Raw genomic sequence first — 16113 nt, 5'->3', positions numbered from 1 at the left:
GATGAGTCAAAAGCTTGAATGCTCTAAAAATATCGGGGCTCTTTTTTGTGCTCTTTCTCACGCAAAAACTTGTTAAAAGCTTTGAAATTATGCGGTGATCATGACTTCAGGGATCAAAAAAAACTTTGTAAAAATACTATAGTTGTACGTGTTAGAAATGCCCCTTCATCTACACTTTATCATGGTGCTGCATTACTACATCTGATTGGTGAAATAGCCTGACGCAACTTGCTGCAAACGACGCGCATATAAGGTGCCGTAACCAGAGGGAAGTCAAAATGAAGTGCACCAAATGGTAGCGACCATGTCTCATCTAAGTTTGCAAATTTCCCTAACAAGTATACACTTGGGGCTGTGACACCTTACATGTAAACAGTGCTATGGTTGACACTTTGGTAAACAGAAATGTGGGACCTTTGCGAACGTGAGTCGCTCACTTCCCATGCTACGCACTTCTTTGGGTTTTGTTTTAAGGGAACTGCCACGCTTTTTTTTCTTTCACATGCACATTGCATGCGGTGATGTCACAAATCTCTCAGTGTGTGCAGGGTTGAGTACCAACAGTGATTTTTGTTTTTGCGAAGCGGTCATAAATGTCGAAACAATTTATTTTTGCTATTTTACTGCATTATGCTATTTATAATACTCTAACAACAATATGAGAACAGCAGTGACCTTGATTAGTAGTTTCTCATTTGAGTTTGAGTAGTTTCTTCATTACTTTATATTAACTGCATACCGAAGGCGCTCTAATTTCTAAAAGCCTGTCACAACGTTCAACGGGCTTTAAACAACTTTGCGTATTCAGGCTCTTAATAAAAAGGGCAATGACAGTGTTCAATCTTCTCGAAAATGTTCACTGGAGTGTCATATATGGGCACGACATCAAATTATCAGCAGCATCAGCGCCTACGTTGAATCATTTCATGATGCAAACCAATCGTAAGTGATCACATATAAGCCCATACTTGAAACATCTTAAGACCACCTTGAGAAAAATACAGCTGAGTATTACCAATGCCCAGGTGAATTATTTACACGAAGCCAAACATAATGCCCTAAAAATGTCCTGCAGACCAGTGAACAATATATTTAGGCTCAAGGAACTATGAAGAATTTGCATAAAACCTTCCCTTTTTTTATACAAGCGGGATGATACCTTTCCTTAATTTCAGCACTATTGCCCTTTTCGACATCTCTATACATCTGTATTACTAAATGAAGTGACAAGCAGCTGTGTGGCTACTAGTATCCGCTCCCAAATAGGCCTTACGAGAATATCGCGCTGAATTGCTATACAGTTGAAGCGAGGCAAAGGTATATCGTTGGCTACCTTAGTGGTGGTGCAGTTGAAAATTTTTCTTCGCTTAAAAGAAAAACTAATCTAAATTTTCTGTTTATTTTACCAACAAAGCATACTACACAACGCTATAAAAGCCACATATTTACAATAAATGCTTCACTTCATAAATAAAGCTGCAATATTAGTCACAATGCTATCTTTCCTACTTTTGTCAAAATATGTCACTTTTCGTGCGTCATTCGCTTGTGAAGTATTTAAGTCATTAAATATAGGAATCTATAAAAGACATGGTGTGAACATAGTACTCGCGATAAAATCAGTGACTTTTTATTAAAAACGCTATACAAGCAGCATATTGCTATTTTTCGTAAAGGCCAAAAAAAAAACGTTATAAAGAGCTAAAACAAAAAAATGAATAATCAATAGTAGGAAAGAATGACCCATTCCTTCAGAATGAGGAAAAAGTGTTTCCAAGTCATGGCTCACAAATTGAATAGTATACCAATCAGTTATTTCTACTCAGTTTCCCTTTTGGTACCTAAATCTATCTCTCTCTTTCTGAGTGTGTGTTTGAATGGCCGTGATGGTGATGGGGCCGTAAGCGTCGTAGACAGGAAATGGTGGTGGTACCCTACCATTAACGGTTGCGAAAACTAAAGGATGAGAAGAACAAAAAAAAGCTAGAAAAGAAGTGAAGGAGCGAGAGGGCAGTGTTTTTCCTAAACAAGGAGGGCTCTTAAAAGATTACGTAATTCGGTCGTAATCATCGCGAGAACTCCGATGAGCACAGTCCTTTACTTTTGAAGTCCTGTAAAGTAAGGTATAGTTGTTAGCAGATATCTAAGTTCTCAACAACTTTCATTAAGAATTATTCAGCCGAAATGTGCACCACTGCGAGCTGTAATCACGGGTGGGTGGAAAATGCGTTATCGGTAAAAGCACGAACCTTTTTGATACAGAAGAAGCGGCAGATATGAACTAACGGAAAGCCGCATAGAGGCGCTATCAACGCGACAGCATCAACGAAAACCACCACTATGTAAGAATGTTGACGGCGTTCCAAAATTTGTGCGGTAGGCGTGGCTCTGACAGCGAGAGCAGTTGGGAACAGCATTCACCATGCCTACTGTTATGTCCGGAGTTGTCGTCCGAAAGAAGAACGGTACCCTACGCCTCTTCGGAGACTACCGGAGCACTGTCAACCTGGCGACAAAAGCATCTTCCTACCCACTGCCGACACCGGAAGAGGTTTTTAGCACGCTTCGTGGTGGAAAAATCTTCAGCACCTTGGACTTGACACAAGCCTACCAGCAGCTGAAGGTGAGCGAATCAACGTCTGAACTGCTCACAATAAACACTACTAAGGGTCTTTACAAAGTTAAAAGGCTACCATTCGGAATATCTGCAGCACCAGCAATCTTCCAGAAATTTATGGAGTCTACACTTAGCGGGATCCCAGGTGTTTGCGTCTACTTCGACGATGTTATTGTCGGTGGCGCCTCCAATGAAGAGCACACAGAACGCTTGGAGCTCATTTTTGAAAGGCTAGCAAATGCTAATTTGCGCATCAGTAAAGAAAAATTTGTTTTTGCGGTGCCTGAAGTGATGTTTCTTGGACATCAAATTGACGCGCAGGGTATTCATCCCACTGAAGACAAAGTGCGTGCAATCAAGCACGAGCGCCTAGTTACAAGCAAGAACTGCAGTCGTTTTTGGGGCTATTGACGTTCTACGACCGGTTCTTAGAACATCGAGCTACAGTGGCCAACGATCTATATCAGCTCCTGCAGAAAGAAGTCCCATGGACTTGGTCGCCACGCCACCAACAGTCATTTGTTGCCCTTAATCAACTACTTCGCAAGTCTACTGTTCTGCGACACTACGATGAAAGGAGACCCCTACTGCTAGCCTGTGACGCATCACCATACGGAGTGGGAGCAGTCCTCTCCCAAGTTGACGACCAGGGACGGGAAGCCCCGATCGCTTTTGCTTCGCGCACCCTATCGCAGGCAGAGAAGAATTATTCCCAGCTAGATAAAGAGGGACTTGCCATCGTCTACGCAGCAGATCACTTTCGGCAGTACATTACCGGCAGGAAAGTGACTTTCATAACAGATCACCGGTCCTTATTGGGTATTATGGGTCCCCAGAAGCCAATGCCACAGACATTGTCGCCGCGAATGACACGATGGTGCATCAAGATGTCGGCGTACGATTACGAACTCGTACATCGCACGGGGAAGAAACACCAGAACGCCGACGCACTAAGCCGCCTGCCGCTAGACACCACAATAGATGAACCACCCCCACCGGGTGATATACTCATGTTCGAGGCGCTGCCGAACCCTCCGCTAACAGCTGACACGGTAGCAGCATCAACGCAGGAGTGCACTGTCTTGAAGGAAGTCTACGCAGCTATACAAGAAGGCAACGTGCAGAAGCTAAAGGGTGAACATTTCAACGCTTACCGCAAGCGAGCTGCGGAGTTGAGCACTCATCGCGGTTGCGTCACCTTGGGATCAAGAGTTGTAATTCCAGCGGCACTTCGCGAACAGGCCATGTCGCTTGTCCACGCAGGTCATCGAGGCATTGTTGCCATGAAAAAGTGCGCCAGAAGTTATATGTGGGGGCCTGGTATCGACCATGATATAGAATTAACAGTTCACGATTGCCAGCCTTACCAATGCAACCACAGAAGCCCGCCAAGAGCCCCTATTCCTGAATGGGAAAGACCACACACGCCTTGGCACACCCTGCACATTGATTTTGCTGGACCTATCGAAGGATGTTCGTTCCTGGTGATTGTAGACGCGTACACCAAGTGGCTGGAGTTAAAACAAATTGCTACAACGACATCGGCAGCACTTATCGACACTCTGCGGTCGTTGTTTGCAACGTTCGGCCACCGCCTCCATCCGAATAGAAATAAACTTGTTTTTAACCGTTCGAGGCTGTCTGAGCTTTTTGGACTACCGCGACCAACGCGTACGTCTATGGGCTGACAACAACCCCGGACATAACACCTACTTTGGGGCATCGGTACACCTTGATCAATTTTCCCGACAAGCTGGATCTTTTCTTTGTATCGTGCCTAGACACCGTTTGCACTGCGACGCTTAAGTAAAAGCAAGATATTACGAGCGATACGATCAAAAGCGCTTGGCACGCCCACATTAACCACCATTATCACTTTACGAAAACTAGAGCAGTGATGGAGATAACGCACTATAGGGGGATCACGCAGTGCTGCCAAACCGGATGTGCTTGCCGGTCAATGGTGATGACTGGACGGTGAACACTATACTGTTTCTAATGCTTGAAACATGCGCTCCACTGTTTTCGCGTTTCATTTGATGCCGATAGTACATGAATATACTAGGGTGCAGATATGACATTTTTGCCTGGTTGCTGCTAAATGTATTCGGAACATATATACGCAAGGAAGTGGCTCTCTTGATTGTTCTACGCCAGATGGCGTTAGCCACATTAAACGAGGATGCTTTCGCGCTGCGTAACATCGGCGAACCATGGTTGGCGCTAACCGCGGTTCAACGTGGGCAACCGTGATAGGTCGTAATCGCGCTTGCTTTGCCTGTGTAACATGGCCATAAGTGAGCATCACAATAAGATGCGCGAGGGAACAGATGGGCACCTCGCACATAACTATCGAAATTGCGGGTGCAAACTTTTTTTCAATACCACCATGGTGTTATATTGGAACTTGGACTTTAAATCTAAACAACATGTTGAGGCCGGTGAGATGAAAACGAGTGATTTAATTGTGGTTAGGTGCTCTTTCGATTTACTTGACAAGAAAGGAACTGCACATTTTGGAGGGTGCGCATGAGATAGTCACTTGTGGCGCACCTTGACACTTTCAGACGCTATTTGCGTGATGTCTAACTATGTATTCACCTAGATCCGGGCCAGCGCGTATGCTTTGGACACGTGTTGGCGCGAATGAGCATAGTAATACCATGATCTTCTTCGATTGATCTGTTTTTGTTTTCATGCTTTTTTTCTACAGGCTGCACCTATATATTCGATGTCGCCAATTAATAAAATTTCAATCGAAAGTAGCATATTTTCTGTGTCCTTCGCACGTCTTTGGTTCGTGCCTTTAGCGGTTCAATGAGTTATAGATAACTGCGAGTGGCGTAGGAGTACAGCGAATACTTCTAGTGGCATTATACTACAGCCAATATGATTTACCTTTCCAACTGATCAACTTTTGCGATGCAAAAGTTTACATTATATAACTTAAGCTCACTGGCAAGAGTGACGCGAAAAAATGCTAAACAAAAGCATCGAGTCTCATGCTGCGGCGAGTGCACCAGCTAGTTGGAGAGTTTGTCTGGTGTCAATGTTTTCTGGAGCACCAATTATTGCCACATGCGTGAAGAGTGAAGTACGTTTGCTTTGTTAAATGCGAAGCATTTCTTAGCGAACTTCGGCGACTTTGAGCGTATCTATCTAGCCGCTTCCGTTTGGGTGCTCTCATGCTCAACTTCTTTACTCGGCGTGAACCAAAGTTAGCTGAGAGGGTAAGGTGGCCTGATGAATATGACGCACTGGTCAGGACATGAATAATGTCACAATCCCATCGCGTACGTCGTCAAACACTTCCAGCCAGACAGTAACACATACTACTGGTGGGTATGTGTCGCTGGTATGCGGGTATGTGCCACAGGCGATTGACACTAAGTATCTACCCAGTATCTCCCCAACACGCATGGCAATTTTTACACGCGAGCGTTAAGAAGTACCCGACATCGGTAGCATTAACCCGACGAACGCTAAGAATAAACGTCAGTGTTAAGAAATACCTGACATAGGTAGCGTTTAGCCCTCGACAAATGCACATAATAAATGTCAGGGTTACAGCAAGAATCCAATCCAAGCATTCTGCTAGCAGCGAAGCATCCTACCACAGAGCTTTGTCAGGTCTCGGAACTACTTTTCAAATAGACGCTAATCTTCGTAAAACATGAATAGTGGTTGCAGTGCTGCCTACCTAACTTCATAAACATTACATATGTACACCTTTTATACAGCCATCCCTTCGGGTTAATGTCAATTGTGGCTAGGGGCCAAGCGCTGAAGTTGATTTATGTAGCATTGTTCAGGGCCAGCATCTTCCCGAGCATCAGCGCTTCATGTCAGCTTCTGGTGTTGCTAACACTGATGTTATAGTTGACATCATTGCGCAAGTGCAAAACACTGGTTATATAAACATCTTTAATTCTTCAATATATGTCTGTGCGTGCAACATTTGTGAATATATTTAGCGTCATTTCATGACGTGTCGCTCAATATAAAATGGCAACACGGTCACCTTCCCTCCGCATGCTTCGCATAACGTCGATTCCCACGTACGTGGGATCTGCCGAATTTATTCTTCATACTTCCCGCCACAACTAGTACTCTAGTGGTTATAGTGCTCGAATGCTGACTTGCAGGTCTTGAGATCCGAACCCAGCCGTGGTGGTCACATTTCTGATGGAGTTGCGTGCAGCGAAATCATCGTCATTGTTCGTCGTGAACTGACGTATGTTGTGCAACCAAGTGCGCCTCACAATGACAATCAGTATGTCTGCATCACAGTGAAAAAGAACAAACTCATGTCTACTCTCATGGGCGTTTATATATCGCCGTCGAATAATCTTGATATCAGGAGATTAGCGGATATTTTGAGAGTGTGTCCTGCACCGTGGGTCATCATAGGTGATTTCAATGCGCACAATCACGCATGGGGAAGTACGCGGACAAATGCAAGAGGACGCAGGTTAGCAAACATCGCCTACAACTATGGTCTTACTCTACTGAACGACGGTAGCCCCACTTTTCCTGGAGAGGTGGCATACGGCAGCTGGCTCGACCTTGCTTCTGTCTCCGATTCCCTCGCGACATACGTCAAGTGGTTTCCAGATGTTGAGACACGAGGAAGTGATCACATTCCAATCTACCTTAACATCAAACGCTTGTCTAGTTGTTGTCTATGGTCGACCATTCGAGCAGTCCAGTGGACGAACTTCAAATTTGACATAGAAGATGCTTGCAGCGATGACTTACAAGCTGGCTTAGAGCAAACAATTAATAGCACACTGCAACGCACCACTCACACGGTGATGATATCTTGCGCACAAATTGACTTTGACGTAGAGTTGGACTGACTCCGAACACTTCGAAGCCGGGCGGAGCGTTGGTATAGGCGCACAAAATCAGTTCACGATCTTAGGGCAGCCAGGAGGATGCAAAAGAAGATTCGGCGTCGCATAGATAGATTAGCGTCAGAATGATGGACAACGTTTTGCCAGTCACTAGACCCTCGCAAGCCACTCTCACACTTTTGTGAAACGGTGCAAGGTCTGCGTCACCCTACGGAACAGCGTTTCCCATTCAAAGCGCTCGCGCTATTTCAAGGTAGGCAGGACATCAATGCCGCAGAAGATTTCTGTGCGCAGATCGCCAACCAAGCCACTCATCCAGATTATCCAGTGAGAGGTGACATCACCCGTTTCCGTGATTATCCCATGGACCTCCCTTTTACATTAGAGGAGCTCGAGGCGGCACTAGCTCTCTGCAGGCGTTCAACTTCTCCGGGCCCAGATGGTATTCCGCACCGAGCATTGTGCAACCTTGGGGAAGGTGCAAGGAGAGAACTGTTGAGCCTTTACAACATCTCGTGGCAGGATGGCGATGTTCCTGTCGACTGAAAAGTAAGCCGCTTCTTACCCATCTTGAAGCAGGGGAAATCCCCACTCGAACTTGCCTCATACCACCCAATAGCACTGGCCAGCCGCGTAGGGTAGATAATGGAACCGATGATACTAGGTCACCTGGAGTGGTATCTTGAATACTACAAGGTTTTTTTAATTCTATGACTGGTTGCCTACGCGACCACTCTTCCATTGACAGTATCTTGATCTAGTTTCGTACGTTCAGTGCGAAACATCCCGTAAGCAACTATCTACAGCTTTGTTTCTAGGTGTGGAAGGCGCGAATGATCATGTACTACATGAAGACATTTTGGGTGCTCTTGTGGTCGTTGGTCTTGGTTGTCGAGTCTTTCGGTGGTTTCGGTTTACCTGGCAGCAAGGTCAATTGTGTTAACAGAAGATGGCCCAATTACGCGACGCTATACTTACAGGGGTGTTCCTCACGGCAGAGTTCTTAGCCCGACGATATTCAATCTTGCACTAATTGGCCTAGCTGAATACCTGCCAAGTACCATTAAAATCTCAATATACGCAGACGACATATGTATCTAGACTTCGGCAGTCACACGTCCGCACATACGTTCCCGAATTCAAAGAGCAGCAACTATGATTACTACCTACTTGTTAAAACAAGGTCTCAGCAAATTACCAGAAAAATTCACGCTGGCGGCCTTCACTCGTAAAGCAATGACCCCTTACGTCATCTTAATCTGCGAACGACCCATTTCTTACGCCAGAACCCACCGGTTTATGGCCATGAATATTTATTTTTTTATTTTTAATTTATTTATTTAACAATACTGTAGGTCTTCTTCAGAACCATACAAAAAGCGGGCATACATCATCACAGGTAACCAAGTTCAGGAACAAAGTTCAAGAAATACAATATTTTGAGGGACGATACGCACAACAGCGAAACACTTACAATAGCGGGTACAACAATACTACATTGGTGCTCTTCCCATACACAAGAAGACGAGAAAAAAAAGAAAAATAATAATAAAAACCACGTACTACGCATGAAAAACAATATATATGTACAAAGATTACAATGCACCACTGCAAAACACATTTTTCGTTATCGCAACAACAACAGCAGCAAAATGTTACTATACTGGCTCAGTTAACTGCTCCACAAAAGAACAAAATTCATCAATATTTGTATTATTAACAGATTCACCTAGTAGCGCGTTCCGATCGGTGACAGCGCGAGGGAAAACGGAATATTGAAGTACATTTCTGTGGGCACTGAAGGGACGTATACATTTATCATGGTTCGTCCTACTAGAACGGCAGCCAGGCGGATGAATATAGTTGTCTTTACATATTTTAAGGTGACCGTGAAAAAGGAGATAAAAAAACTTCATGGAAGCAACATGACGCCCGCTAGAGAGAGTTGCTAGGTGCACTTGATGACACATGTGCGTTGCACTGTCGCGCCAGGAGTATTTTGAGTATATAAACCTCAGCGCCCTGTTCTGCGGTTTTTCAAGTTTTTCGCGAAGATAGTTTTGATGAGGGTCCCACACTATACTTCCGTATTCTAGAGTGGACCTGACCAGGGTTTCGCAGGCGGCTAGTTTAACTGCTGAAGGTGCTTTGCTCAAATTTCTACACAGAAATCCGAGTTGTTTAAATGCCTTGGCACTTGTGTTGGTAAGGTGGTGTTCCTATTTTAAATCTTGCGAGAATGTGACAACCAAATATTGTACTCTGTTAACTTTGCTAATATTGGAACCAATAAGATTGTACACAAATGACAAAGGTCGTTTTTTTTTCTTGGTTAGACTTATAAACGCGGTTTTAGACACACTTATTTCCATTTCCCACATCTCACACCATTGGGAAATGTTTTTTAAAGAAGAATTGAATTTTAAATGGTCATCAATACCGCGTATTGTACTGTAAATGACGCAGTCATCTGCGAAAAGTCGCAATGTTACACCTGGTTCCGCACAAGAAGAGATATCATTAACGTAAACAAGAAATAATGTTGGCCTCAAAACAGACCCCTGGGGTACACCGGAAAAAAATACTGAGGCAGTCAGTCTCGTTGTTTAAAGTTACATACTGGGAGCGATTAGTTCAGTAGGCCGAAATCCACGTAATTCCTTTGCTATTAATCCCAAGAGATTCAAGCCTGGCTATTAATTTGGAATGAGGCACACGGTCAAAGGCATTCGCAAAGTCTAGGAACATTGCATCAGCCTGAAGTTTGGAGTCAGTTATGCCAGCAAAGTCATGCGCTATTTCTGCAAGTTGCGTTACCGTGGAGAGACCCCTACGGAATCCGTGTTGCTTCGGGTACAGCATATTGTTAGATTCTAAGTAATTTACAATGGCTTTGTTGAGGATGTGCTCCATTAATTTACAACAGTAGGTCGTCAACGATATGGGTCGATTCGTGTCCACCAGAAGTCTGTTACCATTTTTAAAGATCGGAATTATTCTTGCGCGTAGCCAGTCTCTCGGAAGTGCGCCAGTTTTCAGTGAAAACATAAATATCCTGAACAAAAAAGGAGTAAGCTGTTCTGCATAACGCCTAAGAAACGCATTTGAAATTTTATCTGGCCCCGGTGATTTCTTAACAACAAGTTGTAAAAGCAGGTTCAAGATACCTTGTTCGGTTATCTCAATTTCCGGCATGGCCGAGTCACGTTCAAAAAGCGGCCCTTGGACTAGGCATGCTTGGGTGAATACCGATTGGAAAAAGGAATTGAACGAGTTAACTATTGTGTGCGTATTTTCAGCAACGATGCCGTTGATTTCCATCTTACGGATTGGACTGTCCGTCTTAGCTAGGTAACGCGAAATTTTTTCGGTTGTGTTGTCATAAAGTTGGTTAGGGTGTGTGAAAAAAAATAGGTCTTCGCTTCGCGCAACAGGCTTTTAAAGTTTTGGTAGCACTGACTTATTACAGCTGGATCGCATTTACGCTTCCGCATTCTTTTCAGCTTCCGTTTAATATGAATTATTTCTCGCGTTATCCAAGGAGTCATTCGTTTTGTCCTCTTACGTATCGTAGGAGTGTAGGTTTCATCACAGTGAAAAATTGCTACCTTGAATTTTAACCACAAGTTGTCAACATCATCGGAAGGTTCAGCGTCAAAATCGTCTAACTGCCTTTCTAGGTAATATATAATACTTTCATCCGCAGCTCTAGAGTAATCTTTGATAAATATATGTGAATTTTCATTGTCACTTTCTGCCGGGCTAAGATTGGGGAATTCAATTAGAACCATTTTATGGTCGGAGATTCCATCTTGCACCATAAATTGAGCATTATTTGAGCTAGAAATTAAAGCAAGATCTAAGATGTTGGAAGCAAGCCCTTGAATGCGTGTCGCTTGCGTTACGCATTGAGATAATGAGAAACTTAGCATACAGTATCCAGAAGTTGCTCGCAGCTATTCGCCTCTCTATTACTGGCGGTTAGGTTTTCCCAGTCTATTCCTGCCAAGTTGAAGTCGCCAACAAGTACTAGCTTCGTCCGATCGCGCATTTTCGCAAAGAGATAGTTGTGCAGTTCCGTAAGAGAAGATTCAGGTGCCCCAGGTCATCTGTATATTCCACCTATTAGTAGAGGTGTGGTTTGAAATGCTACAGCGCACCACAGGCTCTCGTGGTTTGGTATACCACGTTCTTCCTGGAACGCTAAACCATCTTTTGAAGCAATAGCCACTCCACCTCCGCGGCTATCACGGTCCTTGCGAAGTAGCCTATAGCCTTCTGAAATTATTTCTGAATCATGAATACTGGAATGAAGCCACGTCTCGGTAATCACCAAAACACCAGGCGCAAAAGCCAGCAAGATCTTCTCTAGTTTGTCCGTTTTGATCACTACTTCTGGCATTGAAACACAACAAAGAAAACGACTGCATGTTTGCTTGGCTTCATGTACTTGAACTATTGCCTTCGCGGCCAGCAGTTTGGGAACGCGCCGGCTGCAGTGGTATCCTCTTTCTCACGTGCCTATCCCAAACGTAGAGCGTGTCATGTATTTTCAGCTTATCGAATAGAAGCACAACCTTATCGCCGCTGTCTCAGTTAGATTTTGAGGACTTCCCTAAATTCCTGCGTGTTTCACGGACTGCAAGTGAAAAATCCTCCGGAACTGATATGTTCGTACCTTTCAACTTTGAACAGTTGCGCAGTATCCATCTTTTCACCAAAGTCATAAAGCCGCAGTATGACGGGACGATCCCGATCAGTTAATTTTTTGCCAACACGATGAACGCGCTCCACAGTCTCCATTTAAACTTTCAGTAGATGGCGGAAGATTTCAATTTCGACATATTTTCTCAAAGATTCGGGGCCTTCATCGTTATTTTCTGGTATGCCGTATATAACGATATTGTTACGGCGGCTTCTGTTTTCTAAGTCGTCCATTTTACTGCACAATTGTGCGACTTGCTTCTCAACCGCATTATCAGTTGCTTAACACTTTTCAACTTTTTCCTTACAGTCGTTGAGCGATGCTAGTGTATTCTCAATGAGAGCCAAGCGCTTTTGAACGCCCTGTATTGTGGTCTGAAGTTCAGTGTTGGAAGCCTTAATTTCTGTGACGGCATCTAAAATCTTCTGGAGTACATGAAAATCAGGACCAGCCTATACGTCGGGATTAGGACCTGGGTTTTCATGTACGTCACCGCTCAGAATTAGCAGTAACTTAACTATACGAGACGCATCCATGCAACATGACCACAAACAGCCGGCCGCTCGGCAACACCACAAGGCATGCACAGCTAGTCCTGAAACACTTCGTTAAATGATTTTTTTCACCAACCTGTGCATAGATGAGCACGAAATTTAGCATCGTGCACCTGACGGTGCCACCGAGCCCACTGAAGCCTGGGCGTAGGCGTTGCCCCATTTTATGCCGTTCCTCGTGGGTCGCTGGGGTTGCTGTGTTACCGAAACTTCTATCAGGATGGGCCACGTGACGCGACGTCGAGTCAACCCGGGGAAGCGATATGGCTGTAGCAGGGGCCAGGCCAACTTGATACGGTGCTGTCGATGTCACAGATGCAATGTGTCCCAAAGGCGCCGGAAACGAGGCATCGTCGCGCAAACCCAGTCCCAGGAACACCTGTGCATAGAAGAGCACGAAATTTAGCATCGTGCGCCTGGCGGTGCCACCGAGCCCACTGAAGCCTGGGCGTAGGCGTCCCTATTGATAGCGACCTCTGTTGGAGTCCGCATTTGGCCTATATGAAGAAGTGTCTGACGGCTATTTCGCAATTTTTCAAGTTCCTGTCAGGAAAGTCGTGGGGGATGTCAGTACACGCAATGATGGAACTCTACAGAGCCCTGTTTCTCGGTTTCCTGAGATATAGCTTGCCCGTGCTTAGTAATACCTGCAAGACCAATGTTCGTGTTCTACCGGCAGTACAAGCCCAAGCGATGAGAGTGTGCCTTCGTCTGCCCCTGTGTACGTCAACAGAGGCAACAATTGCAGTTGCTGGTGACTTTTCAATACAAACGCACATTGCTGTAGAAGTTCTGAGAATGCACAGCAGACACTTCGCACGGGCTCCCTGTCATCACCTTGCACTGTTGCCTTCAGAGAGGCGCCAAGCATCGTTGACTAAAATGATTGTGAAGTGCAACGAGAAACTTCCCTCGGGCTTCACTACTGCATCAAAACCATCGATACCCCCTTGGTGTCTTATTCAACCCACAGTGCATCTTTGTGTACCAGGAATCCGGAGGAAATCTGAGCTTTCATCACCCGTGCTGAAACAGCTGTCTCTTCTTCTTTTGCGCGAGTAATATTCAGAGAGTATACATTTATACACCGTAAGCTCCACGAACCGCCAGTGTTCGTCAGGTGCAGTAGTTGTCCAAGCAAGAGGGGTTACCATCAGCTTTAGGACTGACCATTCCACGGCATCTACAGCAGTGGAACTAGCTGCTTTGCGCGCTGCACTTTGTGTGGTAAATCGGAAACCACCGCAACAATGGTCGATTTTCAGCGACTCTATGGCTGTCCTACAATCTGTGCTTTCAGCACTGCGTCGCGGGCCGTATGAACAGCTTGTTTTTCAAATCCGATGCCTTCTCCACACTTCACACGAGAAAGGGCATCATGTGACGTTTCAGTGGCTGCCAAGTCACTGCGGCGTCATAGGGAAGGAACAAGCCGATACCGCCGTGTGGGCAGCTCTTGAAGAAACACGATAAGAAGCCATACCACTTTCGCGGACTGATGGAGCCAGTAATCTTCGACGACTTGCGCGTGAAATGACGTTTTCTCTTTGGTGCTTACTAAACAACGACACAAATCGTCAACACCACCTGTCCTCTGATGGCTCTCCGCACGCCCACTGGGCTCGACAGAAGAGAAGTCACTCTTCATCGCTTATGGCTAAGAGTGGCATTTACAAAATCTTATTCCATTGTCATAGGAAGGCCGACAATGTTTTCTGCGGTGCATCTCATTGCGAAGAGACGCTACACACAATCATGTGCGACTGTCCGTTGTATGACATCCAGAGACAGTTGAAGGCAAGTTCGAATCGGCATCCTTCTTCGACGAAGGACAACACGCGTGTTTAGCTGCGTTCCTGCGTACCGAATTCCACTGCCGAATTTCGCCACCTGACCAGGTGGCTCAAGTGAGTACCAGACGAGATTAGGTAAACGTCTTACAATAAAAGTGTGGACAACCTAAATTTTGATTGTTACTGTGAGAAGAGGTCATCGGTTTGTGCATACCAGCGTTTACCCCCACGTTGGTAGGACGAATCAAACATTGGCCGTGTATGTCACTTTTCTGTAGGCATTCTCCGCCTTTTGTAACTTATGCGGACCTGTATACGCTGTAGGAAGTGTTCCCGCACGGAGAAGTTCGCGCATGTGTCTTCTTTCTTTGTACGTTATCAGCGTACATGCGATGCGGTGAAAGTAATATTAGCGAGTGTTTCAGCACTGTTTAGGTAAATATCAGGGGCATCGTGTGCAGCCGACAACGAGACACCGCATCGCACCTATCGCACGTTCACCCACATTGGACTGAAATTCTCACGCCCTACCAAAGAAACGCTGGCCAAACGCCCAGATCGCTTGAATTATCTTGTGTACAGCTCACACTGGTACTTCCTGGGTAATTGTAAACTGTCTATCAATTGGGGCACATACCCGCATTCTTATGGCACATACTCGTCCACAGGTAAGTTCCACTGATGAGTGTTTGACGACGACACACGGGATTGGGAAATTATTTACGTCATGACCTGCGAGCCGTATACATCAAATCATCTTTCCCTCTTATAATAATTAAGGGAGGGGCTAAGAGAGAACCCAGACGTTGGTGACTAGATTGTTTGTTTATTTATTTAAGGCTACTTTCCAGACCCATGGAGCAATTGAGTAAGGGCCACATCACAAAAAAAAAACAACCACAGAAAGCTAATACATGAGCGAAAAAGAGTATACTACAATAGAACGCTGACAATGTGATGTAAGAGATATAACTTAGTGTTCAAGAATACTAAAGATACTGAAGAAAATAAAGAGTAAACAGTATAACTTTGTAAAAAAGGATCGGTGCAATAGTCACGCAGAACACACACACACACACACACTTAAAACGCATCAAGCATAAGCGCACACAAAAGCATCAACGCGTGATGTACTGAAGACTGTCAAACAGTACCAAAATATGAAAAAAAAAACAGCAACGATACTGAGAAACACCCAGCAAAACAAGCAAAAAAAAAAGAATTTCATGGGAGCACAGCGCTTGCACTAAAGGAAGAAGAAAAATTCATTTCGCATTACGTTAGATAATGAATGTCAATGAAAAGATAATGATTGTGAATGAATTTATGGTGAGAATTGTACAGAAATTTGTCTTCATTTATTTTTTTACAGTGTTGTCAGCAAGTGAATTCCATAATCAAATAGCTCGGGGTAAGGCTGATAAAATAGATGTCTCTGTTTCTATAAATGCAATTAAAACCGAGGTAATTGTGAAGACGTCGAGATGTTCAAGATGCGCGTACCAACGGCAAGTTTGATGGTTTCATTTGATCAAGATGCCTCTCAAACAGATACGTTTATACGACAGACAGACAGACAGACAGACAG

This window comes from Rhipicephalus microplus, chromosome 8 (assembly GCF_043290135.1).
Source record: "Rhipicephalus microplus isolate Deutch F79 chromosome 8, USDA_Rmic, whole genome shotgun sequence".
Classification (NCBI taxonomy): Eukaryota; Metazoa; Arthropoda; class Arachnida; order Ixodida; family Ixodidae; genus Rhipicephalus; species Rhipicephalus microplus.
This window is presented reverse-complemented; position numbering follows the sequence as displayed.